Here is a 23099-nt window from a genome sequence, read left to right on the forward strand (position 1 = left end):
GGGGGAGGGGCAGTTTACACACACACGCAGCTGCTGCATGCAGCAACTCACACACAGGGAGGAGATGGCAGAGAGAACGCACTCCCCTGAAAACTCCCCTTGAATTCCTCCAGACTCAGAAAATGTAAAAGTTCACTTTTTGGAGATCCATAGAAAAAGGGTGAAAATGAAAAAAAGTATGCCACAGCATGGATTCGAACACTCGACCAACCGCATACAGGGGCGAGCGTTAACGCAGTGAGCCACTGGACCTGAGTACTCAAACATGCCTGCTTGTGCAGCTTAGACACTCTGAATTCACTAAATGTACAACTTTTTCTCCATCAAAATGAACAAATGAGACATGAAATAACATCTACAGATCAAGACGAAGCGAATGGAAGCGGTCCCAGCCTCGTAGCTGTGAACAGCTGTGATTGCAGGAAAATGCTGTTACAAAGATTTCTCAGTATATCTCCGGGACATTTCCCTGGCTTTACCACCGTCACAATGGACAAACGAGACATGAAATAACATCAACAGATCAAGACGAAGTGAATGGAAGTACCCCCGGAGTCATAGCATGTGTAAATCGAGACGAAAGATCTCTCTCTCCCCGCCTGCTTGCGAGGGGGAGGGGCAGTTTACACACACACGCAGCTGCTGCATGCAGCAACGCACACACAGGGAGGAGATGGCAGAGAGAACGCACTCCCCTGAAAACTCCCCTTGAATTCCTCCAGACTCAGAAAATGTAAAAGTTAACTTTTTGGAGATCCATAGAAAAAGGGTGAACAAGAATTTTGTTTTGCCACAGCATGGATTCAAACACGCGACCAACCGCATCCAGGTGCGAGCGTTAACGCAGTGAGCCACTGGACCTGAGTACTCAAACATGCCTACTTGTGCAGCTTAGACACTCTGAATTCACTAAATGTACAACTTTTTCTCCATCAAAATGAACAAATGAGACATGAAATAACATCTAAAGATCAAGACGAAGCGAATAGAAGCGGTCCCAGCCTCGTAGCTGTGAACAGCTGTGATCGCAGGAAAATGCTGTTACAAAGATTTCTCAGTATATCTCTGGGACATTTCCCTGGCTTTACCATCGTCACAATGGACAAACGAGACATGAAATAACATCAACAGATCAAGACGAAGCGAATGGAAGTACCCCCGGAGTCATAGCATGTGTAAATCGAGACGAAAGATCTCTCTCTCCCCCGCCTGCTTGCGAGGGGGAGGGGCAGTTTACACACACACGCAGCTGCTGCATGCAGCAACGCACACACAGGGAGGAGATGGCAGAGAGAACGCACTCCCCTGAAAACTCCCCTTGAATTCCTCCAGACTCAGAAAATGTAAAAGTTCACTTTTTGGAGATCCATAGAAAAAGGGTGAAAATGATTTTTTTTTTGCCACAGCATGGATTCGAACACGCGACCAACCGCATCCAGGGGCGTGCGTTAATGCAGTGAGCCACTGGACCTGAGTACTCAAACATGCATGCTTGTGCAGCTTAGACACTCTGAATTCACTAAATGTACAACTTTTTCTCCATCAAAATGAACAAATGAGACATGAAATAACATCTACAGATCAAGACGAAGCGAATGGAAGTGGTCCCAGCCTCGTAGCTGTGAACAGCTTTGATCGCAGGAAAATGCTGTTATAAAGATTTATCAGTATATCTCCGGGACATTTCCCTGGCTTTACCACCGTCACAATGGACAAACGAGACATGAAATAACATCAACAGATCAAGACGAAGCGAATGGAAGTACCCCCGGAGTCACAGCATGTGTAAATCGAGACGAAAGATCTCTCTCTCCCCCGCCTGCTTGCGAGGGGGAGAGAGAGGGGGTGGGGCAGTTTACACACACACGCAGCTGCTGCATGCAGCAACGCACACACAGGGAGGAGATGGCAGAGAGAACGCACTCCCCTGAAAACTCCCCTTGAATTCCTCCAGACTCAGAAAATGTAAAAGTTCACTTTTTGGAGATCCATAGAAAAAGGGTGAAAATGAAAAAAAGTATGCCACAGCATGGATTTGAACACGCGACCAACCGCATCCAGGGGCGAGCGTTAACGCAGTGAGCCACTGGACCTGAGTACTCAAACATGCCTACTTGTGCAGCTTAGACACTCTGAATTCACTAAATGTACAACTTTTTCTCCATCAAAATGAACAAATTATACATGAAATAACATCTACAGATCAAGACGAAGCGAATGGAAGCGGTCCCAGCCTCGTAGCTGTGAACAGCTGTGATCGCAGGAAAATGCTGTTTCAAAGATTTCTCAGTATATCTCCGGGACATTTCCCTGGCTTTACCACCGTCACAATGGACAAACGAGACATGAAATAACATCAACAGATCAAGACGAAGCGAATGGAAGTGCCCCCGGAGTCATAGCATGTGTAAATCGAGACGAAAGATCTCTCTCTCCCCCGCCTGCTTGCGAGGGGGAGGGGCAGTTTACACACACACGCAGCTGCTGCATGCAGCAACGCACACACAGGGAGGAGATGGCAGAGAGAACGCACTCCCCTGAAAACTCCCCTTGAATTCCTCCAGACTCAGAAAATGTAAAAGTTCACTTTTTGGAGATCCATAGAAAAAGGGTGAAAATGATTTTTTTTTGCCACAGCATGGATTCGAACACGCGACCAACCGCATCCAGGGGCGAGCGTTAACGCAGTGAGCCACTGGACCTGAGTACTCAAACATGCCTGCTTGTGCAGCTTAGACACTCTGAATTCACTAAATGTACAACTTTTTCTCCATCAAAATGAACAAATGAGACATGAAATAACATCTACAGATCAAGACGAAGCGAATGGAAGCGGTCCCAGCCTCGTAGCGAAGAACAGCTGTGATCGCAGGAAAATGCTGTTCCAAAGATTTCTCAGTATATCTCCGGGACATTTCCCTGGCTTTACCACCGTCACAATGGACAAACGAGACATGAAATAACATCAACAGATCAAGACGAAGCGAATGGAAGTACCCCCGGAGTCATAGCATGTGTAAATCGAGACGAAAGATCTCTCTCTCCCCCGCCTGCTTGCGAGGGGGAGGGGCAGTTTACACACACACGCAGCTGCTGCATGCAGCAACGCACACACAGGGAGGAGATGGCAGAGAGAACCCACTCCCCTGAAAACTCCCCTTGAATTCCTCCAGACTCAGAGAATGTAAAAGTTCACTTTTTGGAGATCCATAGAAAAAGGGTGAAAATGATTTTTTTTTGCCACAGCATGGATTCGAACACGCGACCAACCGCATCCAGGGGCGAGCGTTAACGCAGTGAGCCACTGGACCTGAGTACTCAAACATGCCTGCTTGTGCATCTTAGACACTCTGAATTCACTAAATGTACAACTTTTTCTCAATCAAAATGAACAAATGAGACATGAAATAACATCTACAGATCCAGACGAAGCGAATGGAAGTTGTCCCAGCCTCGTAGCTGTGAACAGCTGTGATTGCAGGAAAATGCTGTTACAAAGATTTCTCAGTATATCTCCGGGACTTTTCCCTGGCTTTACCACCGTCACAGTGGACAAACGAGACATGAAATAACATCAACAGATCAAGACGAAGCGAATGGAAGTACCCCCGGAGTCATAGCATGTGTAAATCGAGACGACAGATCTCTCTCTCCCCCGCCTGCTTGCGAGGGGGAGGGGCAGTTTACACACACACGCAGCTGCTGCATGCAGCAACGCACACACAGGGAGGAGATGGCAGAGAGAACGCACTCCCCTGAAAACTCCCCTTGAATTCCTCCAGACTCAGAAAATGTAAAAGTTCACTTTTTGGAGATCCATAGAAAAAGGGTGAAAATGATTTTTTTTTTGCCACAGCATGGATTCGAACACGCGACCATCCGCATCAAGGGGAGAGCGTTAACGCAGTGAGCCACTGGACCTGAGTACTCAAACATGCCTGCTTGTGCAGCTTAGACACTCTGAATTCACTAAATGTACAACTTTTTCTCCATCAAAATGAACAAATGAGACATGAAATAACATCTACAGATCAAGACGAAGCGAATGGAAGCGGTCCCAGCCTCGTAGCTAAGAACAGCTGTGATCGCAGGAAAATGCTGTTCCAAAGATTTCTCAGTATATCTCCGGGACATTTCCCTGGCTTTACCACCGTCACAATGGACAAACGAGACATGAAATAACATCAACAGATCAAGACGAAGCGAATGGAAGTACCCCCGGAGTCATAGCATGTGTACATCGAGACGAAAGATCTCTCTCTCCCCCGCCTGCTTGCGAGGGGGAGGGGCAGTTTACACACACACGCAGCTGCTGCATGCAGCAACGCACACACAGGGAGGAGATGGCAGAGAGAACCCACTCCCCTGAAAACTCCCCTTGAATTCCTCCAGACTCAGAAAAGGTAAAAGTTCACTTTTTGGAGATCCATAGAAAAAGGGTGAACATGAATTTTGTTTTGCCACAGCATGGATTCGAACACGCGACCAACCGCATCCAGGGGCGAGCGTTAATGCAGTGAGCCACTGGACCTGAGTACTCAAACATGCCTGCTTGTGCATCTTAGACACTCTGAATTCACTAAATGTACAACTTTTTCTCAATCAAAATGAACAAATGAGACATGAAATAACATCTACAGATCCAGACGAAGCGAATGGAAGCGGTCCCAGCCTCGTAGCTGTGAACAGCTGTGATTGCAGGAAAATGCTGTTACAAAGATTTCTCAGTATATCTCCGGGACTTTTCCCTGGCTTTACCACCGTCACAATGGACAAACGAGACATGAAATAACATCAACAGATCAAGACGAAGCGAATGGAAGTACCCCCGGAGTCATAGCATGTGTAAATCGAGACGAAAGATCTCTCTCTCCCCCGCCTGCTTGCGAGGGGGAGGGGCAGTTTACACACACACGCAGCTGCTGCATGCAGCAACGCACACACAGGGAGGAGATGGCAGAGAGAACGCACTCCCCTGAAAACTCCCCTTGAATTCATCCAGACTCAGAAAATGTAAAAGTTCACTTTTTGGAGATCCATAGAAAAAGGGTGAAAATGAAAAAAAGTATGCCACAGCATGGATTCGAACACGAGACCAACCGCATCCAGGGGCGAGCGTTAACGCAGTGAGCCACTGGACCTGAGTACTCAAACATGCCTACTTGTGCAGCTTAGACACTCTGAATTCACTAAATGTACAACTTTTTCTCCATCAAAATGAACAAATTATACATGAAATAACATCTACAGATCAAGACGAAGCGAATGGAAGCGGTCCCAGCCTCGTAGCTGTGAACAGCTGTGATCGCAGGAAAATGCTGTTTCAAAGATTTCTCAGTATATCTCCGGGACATTTCCCTGGCTTTACCACCGTCACAATGGACAAACGAGACATGAAATAACATCAACAGATCAAGACGAAGCGAATGGAAGTACCCCCGGAGTCATAGCATGTGTAAATCGAGACAAAAGATCTCTCTCTCCCCCGCCTGCTTGCGAGGGAGAGGGGCAGTTTACACACACACGCAGCTGCTGCATGCAGCAACGCACACACAGGGAGGAGATGGCAGAGAGAACGCACTCCCCTGAAAACTCCCCTTGAATTCCTCCAGACTCAGAAAAGGTAAAAGTTCACTTTTTGGAGATCCATAGAAAAAGGGTGAAAATGAAAAAAAGTATGCCACAGCATGGATTGGAACACGCGACCAACCGCATCTAGGGGCGAGCGTTAACGCAGTGAGCCACTGGACCTGAGTACTCAAACATGCCTGCTTGTGCAGCTTAGACACTCTGAATTCACTAAATGTACAACTTTTTCTCCATCAAAAAGAACAAATGAGACATGAAATAACATCTACAGATCAAGACGAAGTGAATGGAAGCGATCCCAGCCTCGTAGCTGTGAACAGCTGTGATCGCAGGAAAATGCTGTTCCAAAGATTTCTCAGTATATCTCCGGGACTTTTCCCTGGCTTTACCACCGTCACAATGGACAAACGAGACATGAAATAACATCAACAGATCAAGACGAAGCGAATGGAAGTACCCCCGGAGTCATAGCATGTGTAAATCGAGACGAAAGATCTCTCTCTCCCCCGCCTGCTTGCGAGGGTGAGGGGCAGTTTACACACACACGCAGCTGCTGCATGCAGCAACGCACACACAGGGAGGAGATGGCAGAGAGAACGCACTCCCCTGAAAACTCCCCTTGAATTCATCCAGACTCAGAAAATGTAAAAGTTCACTTTTTGGAGATCCATAGAAAAAGGGTGAAAATGAAAAAAAGTATGCCACAGCATGGATTCGAACACGAGACCAACCGCATCCAGGGGCGAGCGTTAACGCAGTGAGCCACTGGACCTGAGTACTCAAACATGCCTACTTGTGCAGCTTAGACACTCTGAATTCACTAAATGTACAACTTTTTCTCCATCAAAATGAACAAATTATACATGAAATAACATCTACAGATCAAGACGAAGCGAATGGAAGCGGTCCCAGCCTCGTAGCTGTGAACAGCTGTGATCGCAGGAAAATGCTGTTTCAAAGATTTCTCAGTATATCTCCGGGACTTTTCCCTGGCTTTACCACCGTCACAATGGACAAACGAGACATGAAATAACATCAACAGATCAAGACGAAGCGAATGGAAGTACCCCCGGAGTCATAGCATGTGTAAATCGAGACGACAGATCTCTCTCTCCCCCGCCTGCTTGCGAGGGGGAGGGGCAGTTTACACACACACGCAGCTGCTGCATGCAGCAACGCACACACAGGGAGGAGATGGCAGAGAGAACGCACTCCCCTGAAAACTCCCCTTGAATTCCTCCAGACTCAGAAAATGTAAAAGTTCACTTGTTGGAGATCCATAGAAAAAGGGTGAAAATGAAAAAAAGTATGCCACAGCATGGATTTGAACACGCGACCAACCGCATCCAGGGGCGAGCGTTAACGCAGTGAGCCACTGGACCTGAGTACTCAAACATGCCTACTTGTGCAGCTTAGACACTCTGAATTCACTAAATGTACAACTTTTTCTCCATCAAAATGAACAAATTATACATGAAATAACATCTACAGATCAAGACGAAGCGAATGGAAGCGGTCCCAGCCTCGTAGCTGTGAACAGCTGTGATCGCAGGAAAATGCTGTTTCAAAGATTTCTCAGTATATCTCCGGGACATTTCCCTGGCTTTACCACCGTCACAATGGACAAACGAGACATGAAATAACATAAACAGATCAAGACGAAGCGAATGGAAGTACCCCCGGAGTCATAGCATGTGTAAATCGAGACGAAAGATCTCTCTCTCCCCCGCCTGCTTGCGAGGGGGAGGGGCAGTTTACACACACACGCAGCTGCTGCATGCAGCAACGCACACACAGGGAGGAGATGGCAGAGAGAACGCACTCCCCTGAAAACTCCCCTTGAATTCCTCCAGACTCAGAAAATGTAAAAGTTCACTTTTTGGAGATCCATAGAAAAAGGGTGAAAATGAAAAAAAGTATGCCACAGCATGGATTCGAACACGCGACCAACGGCATCCAGGGGCGAGCGTTAACGCAGTGAGCCACTGGACCTGAGTACTCAAACATGCCTACTTGTGCAGCTTAGACACTCTGAATTCACTAAATGTACAACTTTCTCTCCATCAAAATGAACAAATGAGACATGAAATAACATCTACAGATCAAGACGAAGTGAATGGAAGCGGTCCCAGCCTCGTAGCTGTGAACAGCTGTGATCGCAGGAAAATGCTGTTCCAAAGATTTCTCAGTATATCTCCGGGACTTTTCCCTGGCTTTACCACCGTCACAATGGACAAACGAGACATGAAATAACATCAACAGATCAAGACGAAGCGAATGGAAGTACCCCCGGAGTCATAGCATGTGTAAATCGAGACGACAGATCTCTCTCTCCCCCGCCTGCTTGCGAGGGGGAGGGGCAGTTTACACACACACGCAGCTGCTGCATGCAGCAACGCACACACAGGGAGGAGATGGCAGAGAGAACGCACTCCCCTGAAAACTCCCCTTGAATTCCTCCAGACTCAGAAAATGTAAAAGTTCACTTTTTGGAGATCCATAGAAAAAGGGTGGAAATGAAAAGAAGTATGCCACAGCATGGACTCGAACACTTGACCAACCGCATCCAGGGGCGAGCGTTAACGCAGTGAGCCACTGGACCTGAGTACTCAAACATGCCTACTTGTGCAGCTTAGACACTCTGAATTCACTAAATGTACAACTTTTTCTCCATCAAAATGAACAAATTATACATGAAATAACATCTACAGATCAAGACGAAGCGAATGAAAGCGGTCCCAGCCTCGTAGCTGTGAACAGCTGTGATCGCAGGAAAATGCTGTTTCAAAGATTTCTCAGTATATCTCCGGGACATTTCCCTGGCTTTACCACAGTCACAATGGACAAACGAGACATGAAATAACATCAACAGATCAAGACGAAGCGAATGGAAGTACCCCCGGAGTCATAGCATGTGTAAATCGAGACGAAAGATCTCTCTGTCCCCCGCCTGCTTGCGAGGGGGAGGGGCAGTTTACACACACACGCAGCTGCTGCATGCAGCAACGCACACACAGGGAGGAGATGGCAGAGAGAACGCACTCCCCTGAAAACTCCCCTTGAATTCCTCCAGACTCAGAAAATGTAAAAGTTCACTTTTTGGAGATCCATAGAAAAAGGGTGAAAATGATTATTTTTTTGCCACAGCATGGATTCGAACACGCGACCAACCGCATCCAGGGGCGAGTGTTAACGCAGTGAGCCACTGGACCTGAGTACTCAAACATGCCTGCTTGTGCATCTTAGACACTCTGAATTCACTAAATGTACAACTTTTTCTCAATCAAAATGAACAAATGAGACATGAAATAACATCTACAGATCCAGACGAAGCGAATGGAAGCGGTCCCAGCCTCGTAGCTGTGAACAGCTGTGATTGCAGGAAAATGCTGTTACAAAGATTTCTCAGTATATCTCCGGGACTTTTCCCTGGCTTTACCACCGTCACAATGGACAAACGAGACATGAAATAACATCAACAGATCAAGACGAAGCGAATGGAAGTACCCCCGGAGTCATATCATGTGTAAATCGAGACGACAGATCTCTCTCTCCCCCGCCTGCTTGCGAGGGGGAGGGGCAGTTTACACACACACGCAGCTGCTGCATGCAGCAACGCACACACAGGGAGGAGATGGCAGAGAGAACGCACTCCCCTGAAACTCCCCTTGAATTCCTCCAGACTCAGAAAATCTAAAAGTTCACTTTTTGGAGATCCATAGAAAAAGGGTGAAAATGAAAAAAAGTATGCCACAGCATGGATTCGAACACGAGACCAACCGCATCCAGGGGCGAGCGTTAACGCAGTGAGCCACTGGACCTGAGTACTCAAACATGCCTGCTTGTGTATCTTAGACACTCTGAATTCACTAAATGTACAACTTTTTCTCAATCAAAATGAACAAATGAGACATGAAATAACATCTACAGATCAAGACGAAGCGAATGGAAGCGGTCCCAGCCTCGTAGCTAAGAACAGCTGTGATCGCAGGAAAATGCTGATCCAAAGATTTCTCAGTATATCTCCGGGACATTTCCCTGGCTTTACCACCGTCACAATGGACAAACGAGACATGAAATAACATCAACAGATCAAGACGAAGCGAATGGAAGTACCCCCGGAGTCATAGCATGTGTAAATCGAGACGAAAGATCTCTCTCTCCCCCGCCTGCTTGCGAGGGGGAGGGGCAGTTTACACACACACGCAGCTGCTGCATGCAGCAACGCACACACAGGGAGGAGATGGCAGAGAGAACGCACTCCCCTGAAAACTCCCCTTGAATTCCTCCAGACTCAGAAAATGTAAAACTTCACTTTTTGGAGATCAATAGAAAAAGGGTGAAAATGATTTTTTTTTTGCCACAGCATGGATTCGAACACACGACCATCCGCATCAAGGGGAGAGCGTTAACGCAGTGAGCCACTGGACCTGAGTACTCAAACATGCCTACTTGTGCAGCTTAGACACTCTGAATTCACTAAATGTACAACTTTTTCTCCATCAAAATGAACAAATTATACATGAAATAACATCTACAGATCAAGACGAAGCGAATGGAAGCGGTCCCAGCCTCGTAGCTGTGAACAGCTGTGATTGCAGGAAAATGCTGTTACAAAGATTTCTCAGTATATCTCCGGGACTTTTCCCTGGCTTTACCACCGTCACAATGGACAAACGAGACATGAAATAACATCAACAGATCAAGACGAAGCGAATGGAAGTACCCCCGGAGTCATAGCATATGTAAATCGAGACGAAAGATCTCTCTCTCCCCCGCCTGCTTGCGAGGGGTAGGGGCAGTTTACACACACACGCAGCTGCTGCATGCAGCAACGCACACACAGGGAGGAGATGGCAGAGAGAACGCACTCCCCTGAAAACTCCCCTTGAATTCCTCCAGACTCAGAAAATGTAAAAGTTCACTTGTTGGAGATCCATAGAAAAAGGGTGAAAATGAAAAAAAGTATGCCACAGCATGGATTTGAACACGCGACCAACCGCATCCAGGGGCGAGCGTTAACGCAGTGAGCCACTGGACCTGAGTACTCAAACATGCCTACTTGTGCAGCTTAGACACTCTGAATTCACTAAATGTACAACTTTTTCTCCATCAAAATGAACAAATTATACATGAAATAACATCTACAGATCAAGACGAAGCGAATGGAAGCGGTCCCAGCCTCGTAGCTGTGAACAGCTGTGATCGCAGGAAAATGCTGTTTCAAAGATTTCTCAGTATATCTCCGGGACATTTCCCTGGCTTTACCACCGTCACAATGGACAAACGAGACATGAAATAACATAAACAGATCAAGACGAAGCGAATGGAAGTACCCCCGGAGTCATAGCATGTGTAAATCGAGACGAAAGATCTCTCTCTCCCCCGCCTGCTTGCGAGGGGGAGGGGCAGTTTACACACACACGCAGCTGCTGCATGCAGCAACGCACACACAGGGAGGAGATGGCAGAGAGAACGCACTCCCCTGAAAACTCCCCTTGAATTCCTCCAGACTCAGAAAATGTAAAAGTTCACTTTTTGGAGATCCATAGAAAAAGGGTGAAAATGAAAAAAAGTATGCCACAGCATGGATTCGAACACGCGACCAACGGCATCCAGGGGCGAGCGTTAACGCAGTGAGCCACTGGACCTGAGTACTCAAACATGCCTACTTGTGCAGCTTAGACACTCTGAATTCACTAAATGTACAACTTTCTCTCCATCAAAATGAACAAATGAGACATGAAATAACATCTACAGATCAAGACGAAGTGAATGGAAGCGGTCCCAGCCTCGTAGCTGTGAACAGCTGTGATCGCAGGAAAATGCTGTTCCAAAGATTTCTCAGTATATCTCCGGGACTTTTCCCTGGCTTTACCACCGTCACAATGGACAAACGAGACATGAAATAACATCAACAGATCAAGACGAAGCGAATGGAAGTACCCCCGGAGTCATAGCATGTGTAAATCGAGACGACAGATCTCTCTCTCCCCCGCCTGCTTGCGAGGGGGAGGGGCAGTTTACACACACACGCAGCTGCTGCATGCAGCAACGCACACACAGGGAGGAGATGGCAGAGAGAACGCACTCCCCTGAAAACTCCCCTTGAATTCCTCCAGACTCAGAAAATGTAAAAGTTCACTTTTTGGAGATCCATAGAAAAAGGGTGGAAATGAAAAGAAGTATGCCACAGCATGGACTCGAACACTTGACCAACCGCATCCAGGGGCGAGCGTTAACGCAGTGAGCCACTGGACCTGAGTACTCAAACATGCCTACTTGTGCAGCTTAGACACTCTGAATTCACTAAATGTACAACTTTTTCTCCATCAAAATGAACAAATTATACATGAAATAACATCTACAGATCAAGACGAAGCGAATGAAAGCGGTCCCAGCCTCGTAGCTGTGAACAGCTGTGATCGCAGGAAAATGCTGTTTCAAAGATTTCTCAGTATATCTCCGGGACATTTCCCTGGCTTTACCACAGTCACAATGGACAAACGAGACATGAAATAACATCAACAGATCAAGACGAAGCGAATGGAAGTACCCCCGGAGTCATAGCATGTGTAAATCGAGACGAAAGATCTCTCTGTCCCCCGCCTGCTTGCGAGGGGGAGGGGCAGTTTACACACACACGCAGCTGCTGCATGCAGCAACGCACACACAGGGAGGAGATGGCAGAGAGAACGCACTCCCCTGAAAACTCCCCTTGAATTCCTCCAGACTCAGAAAATGTAAAAGTTCACTTTTTGGAGATCCATAGAAAAAGGGTGAAAATGATTATTTTTTTGCCACAGCATGGATTCGAACACGCGACCAACCGCATCCAGGGGCGAGTGTTAACGCAGTGAGCCACTGGACCTGAGTACTCAAACATGCCTGCTTGTGCATCTTAGACACTCTGAATTCACTAAATGTACAACTTTTTCTCAATCAAAATGAACAAATGAGACATGAAATAACATCTACAGATCCAGACGAAGCGAATGGAAGCGGTCCCAGCCTCGTAGCTGTGAACAGCTGTGATTGCAGGAAAATGCTGTTACAAAGATTTCTCAGTATATCTCCGGGACTTTTCCCTGGCTTTACCACCGTCACAATGGACAAACGAGACATGAAATAACATCAACAGATCAAGACGAAGCGAATGGAAGTACCCCCGGAGTCATATCATGTGTAAATCGAGACGACAGATCTCTCTCTCCCCCGCCTGCTTGCGAGGGGGAGGGGCAGTTTACACACACACGCAGCTGCTGCATGCAGCAACGCACACACAGGGAGGAGATGGCAGAGAGAACGCACTCCCCTGAAACTCCCCTTGAATTCCTCCAGACTCAGAAAATCTAAAAGTTCACTTTTTGGAGATCCATAGAAAAAGGGTGAAAATGAAAAAAAGTATGCCACAGCATGGATTCGAACACGAGACCAACCGCATCCAGGGGCGAGCGTTAACGCAGTGAGCCACTGGACCTGAGTACTCAAACATGCCTGCTTGTGTATCTTAGACACTCTGAATTCACTAAATGTACAACTTTTTCTCAATCAAAATGAACAAATGAGACATGAAATAACATCTACAGATCAAGACGAAGCGAATGGAAGCGGTCCCAGCCTCGTAGCTAAGAACAGCTGTGATCGCAGGAAAATGCTGATCCAAAGATTTCTCAGTATATCTCCGGGACATTTCCCTGGCTTTACCACCGTCACAATGGACAAACGAGACATGAAATAACATCAACAGATCAAGACGAAGCGAATGGAAGTACCCCCGGAGTCATAGCATGTGTAAATCGAGACGAAAGATCTCTCTCTCCCCCGCCTGCTTGCGAGGGGGAGGGGCAGTTTACACACACACGCAGCTGCTGCAAGCAGCAACGCACACACAGGGAGGAGATGGCAGAGAGAACCCACTCCCCTGAAAACTCCCCTTGAATTCCTCCAGACTCAGAAAATGTAAAAGTTCACTTTTTGGAGATCCATAGAAAAAGGGTGAACATTAATTTTGTTTTGCCACAGCATGGATTCGAACACACGACCAACCGCATCCAGGGGCGAGCGTTAACGCAGTGAGCCACTGGACCTGAGTACTCAAACATGGCTGCTTGTGCATCTTAGACACTCTGAATTCACTAAATGTACAACTTTTTCTCAATCAAAATGAACAAATGAGACATGAAATAACATCTACAGATCCAGACGAAGCGAATGGAAGCGGTCCCAGCCTCGTAGCTGTGAACAGCTGTGATTGCAGGAAAATGCTGTTACAAAGATTTCTCAGTATATCTCCGGGACTTTTCCCTGGCTTTACCACCGTCACAATGGACAAACGAGACATGAAATAACATCAACAGATCAAGACGAAGCGAATGGAAGTACCCCCGGAGTCATATCATGTGTAAATCGAGACGACAGATCTCTCTCTCCCCCGCCTGCTTGCGAGGGGGAGGGGCAGTTTACACACACACGCAGCTGCTGCATGCAGCAACGCACACACAGGGAGGAGATGGCAGAGAGAACGCACTCCCCTGAAACTCCCCTTGAATTCCTCCAGACTCAGAAAATGTAAAAGTTCACTTTTTGGAGATCCATAGAAAAAAGGGTGAAAATGAAAAAAAGTATGCCACAGCATGGATTTGAACACGCGACCAACCGCATCCAGGGGCGAGCGTTAACGCAGTACTGGACATGAGTACTCAAACATGCCTACTTGTGCAGCTTAGACACTCTGAATTCACTAAATGTACAACTTTTTCTCCATCAAAATGAACAAATTATACATGAAATAACATCTACAGATCAAGACGAAGCGAATGAAAGCGGTCCCAGCCTCGTAGCTGTGAACAGCTGTGATCGCAGGAAAATGCTGTTTCAAAGATTTCTCAGTATATCTCCGGGACATTTCCCTGGCTTTACCACAGTCACAATGGACAAACGAGACATGAAATAACATCAACAGATCAAGACGAAGCGAATGGAAGTACCCCCGGAGTCATAGCATGTGTAAATCGAGACGAAAGATCTCTCTCTCCCCCGCCTGCTTGCGAGGGGGAGGGGCAGTTTACACACACACGCAGCTGCTGCATGCAGCAACGCACACACAGGGAGGAGATGTCAGAGAGAACGCACTCCCCTGAAAACTCCCCTTGAATTCCTCCAGACTCAGAAAATGTAAAAGTTCACTTTTTGGAGATCCATAGAAAAAGGGTGAAAATGATTTTTTTTTTGCCACAGCATGGATTCGAACACGCGACCAACCGCATCCAGGGGCGAGTGTTAACGCAGTGAGCCACTGGACCTGAGTACTCAAACATGCCTACTTGTGCAGCTTAGAAACTCTGAATTCACTAAATGTACAACTTTTTTTCCATCAAAATGAACAAATGAGACATGAAATAACATCTACAGATCAAGACGAAGCGAATGAAAGCGGTCCCAGCCTCGTAGCTGTGAACAGCTGTGATCGCAGGAAAATGCTGTTCCAAAGATTTCTCAGTATATCTCCGGGACATTTCCCTGGCTTTACCACCGTCACAATGGACAAACGAGACATGAAATAACATCAACAGATCAAGACGAAGCGAATGGAAGTGCCCCCGGAGTCATAGCATGTGTAAATCGAGACGAAAGATCTCTCTCTCCCCCGCCTGCTTGCGAGGGGGAGGGGCAGTTTACACACACACGCAGCTGCTGCAAGCAGCAACGCACACACAGGGAGGAGATGGCAGAGAGAACGCACTCCCCTGAAAACTCCCCTTGAATTCCTCCAGACTCAGAAAATGTAAAAGTTCACTTTTTGGAGATCCATAGAAAAAGGGTGAAAATGAAAAAAAGTATGCCACAGCATGGATTCGAACACGCGACCAACCGCATCCAGGGGCGAGCGTTAACGCAGTGAGCCACTGGACCTGAGTACTCTAACATGCCTGCTTGTGCAGCTTAGACACTCTGAATTCACTAAATGTACAACTTTTTCTCCATCAAAATGAACAAATGAGACATGAAATAACATCTACAGATCAAGACGAAGCGAATAGAAGCGGTCCCAGCCTCGTAGCTGTGAACAGCTGTGATCGCAGGAAAATGCTGTTACAAAGATTTCTCAGTATATCTCCGGGACATTTCCCTGGCTTTACCACCGTCACAATGGACAAACGAGACATGACATAACATCAACAGATCAAGACGAAGCGAATGGAAGTACCCCCGGAGTCATAGCATGTGTAAATCGAGACGAAAGATCTCTCTCTCCCCCGCCTGCTTGCGAGGGGGAGGGGCAGTTTACACACACACGCAGCTGCTGCATGCAGCAACGCACACACAGGGAGGAGATGGCAGAGAGAACGCACTCCCCTGAAAACTCCCCTTGAATTCCTCCAGACTCAGAAAATGTAAAAGTTCACTTTTTGGAGATCCATAGAAAAAGGGTGAAAATGAAAAAAAGTATGCCACAGCATGGATTTGAACACGCGACCAACCGCATCCAGGGGCGAGCGTTAACGCAGTGAGCCACTGGACCTGAGTACTCAAACATGCCTGCTTGTGCATCTTAGACACTCTGAATTCACTAAATGTACAACTTTTTCTCAATCAAAATGAACAAATGAGACATGAAATAACATCTACAGATCAAGACGAAGCGAATGGAAGCGGTCCCAGCCTCGTAGCTGTGAACAGCTGTGATTGCAGGAAAATGCTGTTACAAAGATTTCTCAGTATATCTCCGGGACGTTTCCCTGGCTTTACCACCGTCACAATGGACAAACGAGACATGAAATAACATCAACAGATCAAGACGAAGCGAATGGAAGTACCCCCGGAGTCATAGCATGTGTAAATCGAGACGACAGATCTCTCTCTCCCCCGCCTGCTTGCGAGGGGGAGGGGCAGTTTACACACACACGCAGCTGCTGCATGCAGCAACGCACACACAGGGAGGAGATGGCAGAGAGAACGCACTCCCCTGAAAACTCCCCTTGAATTCCTCCAGACTCAGAAAATGTAAAAGTTCACTTTTTGGAGATCCATAGAAAAAGGGTGAAAATGATTTTTTTTTTGCCACAGCATGGATTCGAACACGAGACCAACCGCATCCAGGGGCGAGCGTTAACGCAGTGAGCCACTGGACCTGAGTACTCAAACATGCCTGCTTGTGCAGCTTAGACACTCTGAATTCACTAAATGTACAACTTTTTCTCCATCAAAATGAACAAATGAGACATGAAATAACATCTACAGATCAAGACGAAGCGAATGGAAGCGGTCCCAGCCTCGTAGCTAAGAACAGCTGTGATCGCAGGAAAATGCTGTTACAAAGATTTCTCAGTATATCTCCGGGACAATTCACTGGCTTTACCACCGTCACAATGGACAAACGAGACATGAAATAACATCAACAGATCAAGACGAAGCGAATGGAAGTACCCCCGGAGTCATAGCATGTGTAAATCGAGACGACAGATCTCTCTCTCCCCCGCCTGCTTGCGAGGGGGAGGGGCAGTTTACACACACACGCAGCTGCTGCATGCAGCAACGCACACACAGGGAGGAGATGGCAGAGAGAACGCACTCCCCTGAAAACTCCCCTTGAATTCCTCCAGACTCAGAAAATGTAAAAGTTCACTTTTTGGAGATCCATAGAAAAAGGGTGAAAATGAAAAAAAGTATGCCACAGCATGGATTTGAATACGCGACCAACCGCATCCAGGGGCGAGCGTTAACGCAGTGAACCACTGGACCTGAGTACTCAAACATGCCTACTTGTGCAGCTTAGACACTCTGAATTCACTAAATGTACAACTTTTTCTCCATCAAAATGAACAAATTATACATGAAATAACATCTACAGATCAAGACGAAGCGAATGGAAGCGGTCCCAGCCTCGTAGCTGTGAACAGCTGTGATCGCAGGAAAATGCTGTTTCAAAGATTTCTCAGTATATCTCCGGGACATTTCCCTGGCTTTACCACCGTCACAATGGACAAACGAGACATAAAATAACATCAACAGATCAAGACGAAGCGAATGGAAGTGTTCCCAGCCTCGTAGCTGTGAACAACTGTGATCGCAGGAAAATGCTGTTACAAAGATTTCTCAGTATATCTCCGGGACATTTCCCTGGCTTTACCACCGTCACAATGGACAAACGAGACATGAAATAACATCAACAGATCAAGACGAAGCGAATGGAAGTACCCCCGGAGTCATAGCATGTGTAAATCGAGACGAAAGATCTCTCTCTCCCCCGCCTGCTTGCGAGGGGGAGGGGCAGTTTACACACACACGCAGCTGCTGCATGCAGCAACGCACACACAGGGAGGAGATGGCAGAGAGAACGCACTCCCCTGAAAACTCCCCTTGAATTCCTCCAGACTCAGAAAATGTAAAAGTTCACTTTTTGGAGATCCATAGAAAAAGGGTGAAAATGAAAAAAAGAATGCCACAGCATGGATTCGAACACGCGACCAACCGCATCCAGGGGCGAGCGTTAACGCAGTGAGCCACTGGACCTGAGTACTCAAACATGCCTGCTTGTGCATCTTAGACACTCTGAATTCACTAAATGTACAACTTTTTTTACATCAAAATGAACAAATGAGACATGAAATAACATCTACAGATCAAGACGAAGCGAATGGAAGCGGTCCCAGCCTCGTAGCTGTGAACAGCTGTGATCGCAGGAAAATGCTGTTTCAAAGATTTCTCAGTATATCTCCGGGACATTTCCCTGGCTTTACCACCGTCACAATGGACAAACGAGACATAAAATAACATCAACAGATCAAGACGAAGCGAATGGAAGTACCCCCGGAGTCATAGCATGTGTAAATCGAGACGACAGATCTCTCTCTCCCCCGCCTGCTTGCGAGGGGGAGGGGCAGTTTACACACACACGCAGCTGCTGCATGCAGCAACGCACACACAGGGAGGAGATGGCAGAGAGAACGCACTCCCCTGAAAACTCCCCTTGAATTCCTCCAGACTCAGAAAATGTAAAAGTTCACTTTTTGGAGATCCATAGAAAAAGGGTGAAAATGAAAAAAAGTATGCCACAGCATGGATTCGAACACACGACCAACCGCATCCAGGGGCGAGCATTAACGCAGTGAGCCACTGGACCTGAGTACTCAAACATGCCTGCTTGTGCAGCTTAGACACTCTGAATTCACTAAATGTACAACTTTTTCTCCATCAAAATGAACAAATGAGACATGAAATAACATCTACAGATCAAGACGAAGCGAATGGAAGTGGTCCCAGCCTCGTAGCTGTGAACAGCTGTGATCGCAGGAAAATGCTGTTACAAAGATTTCTCAGTATATCTCCGGAACTTTTCCCTGGCTTTACCACCGTCACAATGGACAAACGAGACATGAAATAACATCAAAAGATCAAGACGAAGCGAATGGAAGTACCCCCGGAGTCATAGCATGTGTAAATCGAGACGAAAGATCTCTCTCTCCCCCGCCTGCTTGCGAGGGGGAGGGGCAGTTTACACACACACGCAGCTGCTGCATGCAGCAACGCACACACAGGGAGGAGATGGCAGAGAGAACGCACTCCCCTGAAAACTCCCCTTGAATTCCTCCAGACTCAGAAAATGTAAAAGTTCACTTTTTGGAGATCCATAGAAAAAGGGTGAAAATGATTTTTTTTTGCCACAGCATGGATTCGAACACGCGACCAACCGCATCCAGGGGCGAGCGTTAACGCAGTGAGCCACTGGACCTGAGTACTCAAACATGCCTGCTTGTGCAGCTTAGACACTCTGAATTCACTAAATGTACAACTTTTTCTCCATCAAAATGAACAAATGAGACATGAAATAACATCTACAGATCAAGACGAAGCGAATGGAAGCGGTCCCAGCCTCGTAGCTGTGAACAGCTGTGATCGCAGGAAAATGCTGTTATAAAGATTTATCAGTATATCTCCGGGATATTTCCCTGGCTTTACCACCGTCCAAATGGACAAACGAGACATGAAATAACATCAACAGATCAAGACGAAGCGAATGGAAGTACCCCCGGAGTCATAGCATGTGTAAATCGAGACGAAAGATCTCTCTCTCCCCCGCCTGCTTGCGAGGGGGAGGGGCAGTTTACACACACACGCAGCTGCTGCATGCAGCAACTCACACACAGGGAGGAGATGGCAGAGAGAACGCACTCCCCTGAAAACTCCCCTTGAATTCCTCCAGACTCAGAAAATGTAAAAGTTCACTTTTTGGAGATCCATAGAAAAAGGGTGAAAATGAAAAAAAGTATGCCACAGCATGGATTCGAACACTCGACCAACCGCATACAGGGGCGAGCGTTAACGCAGTGAGCCACTGGACCTGAGTACTCAAACATGCCTGCTTGTGCAGCTTAGACACTCTGAATTCACTAAATGTACAACTTTTTCTCCATCAAAATGAACAAATGAGACATGAAATAACATCTACAGATCAAGACGAAGCGAATGGAAGCGGTCCCAGCCTCGTAGCTGTGAACAGCTGTGATTGCAGGAAAATGCTGTTACAAAGATTTCTCAGTATATCTCCGGGACATTTCCCTGGCTTTACCACCGTCACAATGGACAAACGAGACATGAAATAACATCAACAGATCAAGACGAAGTGAATGGAAGTACCCCCGGAGTCATAGCATGTGTAAATCGAGACGAAAGATCTCTCTCTCCCCGCCTGCTTGCGAGGGGGAGGGGCAGTTTACACACACACGCAGCTGCTGCATGCAGCAACGCACACACAGGGAGGAGATGGCAGAGAGAACGCACTCCCCTGAAAACTCCCCTTGAATTCCTCCAGACTCAGAAAATGTAAAAGTTAACTTTTTGGAGATCCATAGAAAAAGGGTGAACAAGAATTTTGTTTTGCCACAGCATGGATTCAAACACGCGACCAACCGCATCCAGGTGCGAGCGTTAACGCAGTGAGCCACTGGACCTGAGTACTCAAACATGCCTACTTGTGCAGCTTAGACACTCTGAATTCACTAAATGTACAACTTTTTCTCCATCAAAATGAACAAATGAGACATGAAATAACATCTAAAGATCAAGACGAAGCGAATAGAAGCGGTCCCAGCCTCGTAGCTGTGAACAGCTGTGATCGCAGGAAAATGCTGTTACAAAGATTTCTCAGTATATCTCTGGGACATTTCCCTGGCTTTACCATCGTCACAATGGACAAACGAGACATGAAATAACATCAACAGATCAAGACGAAGCGAATGGAAGTACCCCCGGAGTCATAGCATGTGTAAATCGAGACGAAAGATCTCTCTCTCCCCCGCCTGCTTGCGAGGGGGAGGGGCAGTTTACACACACACGCAGCTGCTGCATGCAGCAACGCACACACAGGGAGGAGATGGCAGAGAGAACGCACTCCCCTGAAAACTCCCCTTGAATTCCTCCAGACTCAGAAAATGTAAAAGTTCACTTTTTGGAGATCCATAGAAAAAGGGTGAAAATGATTTTTTTTTTGCCACAGCATGGATTCGAACACGCGACCAACCGCATCCAGGGGCGTGCGTTAATGCAGTGAGCCACTGGACCTGAGTACTCAAACATGCATGCTTGTGCAGCTTAGACACTCTGAATTCACTAAATGTACAACTTTTTCTCCATCAAAATGAACAAATGAGACATGAAATAACATCTACAGATCAAGACGAAGCGAATGGAAGTGGTCCCAGCCTCGTAGCTGTGAACAGCTTTGATCGCAGGAAAATGCTGTTATAAAGATTTATCAGTATATCTCCGGGACATTTCCCTGGCTTTACCACCGTCACAATGGACAAACGAGACATGAAATAACATCAACAGATCAAGACGAAGCGAATGGAAGTACCCCCGGAGTCACAGCATGTGTAAATCGAGACGAAAGATCTCTCTCTCCCCCGCCTGCTTGCGAGGGGGAGAGAGAGGGGGTGGGGCAGTTTACACACACACGCAGCTGCTGCATGCAGCAACGCACACACAGGGAGGAGATGGCAGAGAGAACGCACTCCCCTGAAAACTCCCCTTGAATTCCTCCAGACTCAGAAAATGTAAAAGTTCACTTTTTGGAGATCCATAGAAAAAGGGTGAAAATGAAAAAAAGTATGCCACAGCATGGATTTGAACACGCGACCAACCGCATCCAGGGGCGAGCGTTAACGCAGTGAGCCACTGGACCTGAGTACTCAAACATGCCTACTTGTGCAGCTTAGACACTCTGAATTCACTAAATGTACAACTTTTTCTCCATCAAAATGAACAAATTATACATGAAATAACATCTACAGATCAAGACGAAGCGAATGGAAGCGGTCCCAGCCTCGTAGCTGTGAACAGCTGTGATCGCAGGAAAATGCTGTTTCAAAGATTTCTCAGTATATCTCCGGGACATTTCCCTGGCTTTACCACCGTCACAATGGACAAACGAGACATGAAATAACATCAACAGATCAAGACGAAGCGAATGGAAGTGCCCCCGGAGTCATAGCATGTGTAAATCGAGACGAAAGATCTCTCTCTCCCCCGCCTGCTTGCGAGGGGGAGGGGCAGTTTACACACACACGCAGCTGCTGCATGCAGCAACGCACACACAGGGAGGAGATGGCAGAGAGAACGCACTCCCCTGAAAACTCCCCTTGAATTCCTCCAGACTCAGAAAATGTAAAAGTTCACTTTTTGGAGATCCATAGAAAAAGGGTGAAAATGATTTTTTTTTGCCACAGCATGGATTCGAACACGCGACCAACCGCATCCAGGGGCGAGCGTTAACGCAGTGAGCCACTGGACCTGAGTACTCAAACATGCCTGCTTGTGCAGCTTAGACACTCTGAATTCACTAAATGTACAACTTTTTCTCCATCAAAATGAACAAATGAGACATGAAATAACATCTACAGATCAAGACGAAGCGAATGGAAGCGGTCCCAGCCTCGTAGCGAAGAACAGCTGTGATCGCAGGAAAATGCTGTTCCAAAGATTTCTCAGTATATCTCCGGGACATTTCCCTGGCTTTACCACCGTCACAATGGACAAACGAGACATGAAATAACATCAACAGATCAAGACGAAGCGAATGGAAGTACCCCCGGAGTCATAGCATGTGTAAATCGAGACGAAAGATCTCTCTCTCCCCCGCCTGCTTGCGAGGGGGAGGGGCAGTTTACACACACACGCAGCTGCTGCATGCAGCAACGCACACACAGGGAGGAGATGGCAGAGAGAACCCACTCCCCTGAAAACTCCCCTTGAATTCCTCCAGACTCAGAGAATGTAAAAGTTCACTTTTTGGAGATCCATAGAAAAAGGGTGAAAATGATTTTTTTTTGCCACAGCATGGATTCGAACACGCGACCAACCGCATCCAGGGGCGAGCGTTAACGCAGTGAGCCACTGGACCTGAGTACTCAAACATGCCTGCTTGTGCATCTTAGACACTCTGAATTCACTAAATGTACAACTTTTTCTCAATCAAAATGAACAAATGAGACATGAAATAACATCTA

This window comes from Notothenia rossii, assembly GCF_949606895.1.
Source record: "Notothenia rossii genome assembly, contig: scaffold_23, whole genome shotgun sequence".
In the NCBI taxonomy this organism is placed as follows: Eukaryota; Metazoa; Chordata; class Actinopteri; order Perciformes; family Nototheniidae; genus Notothenia; species Notothenia rossii.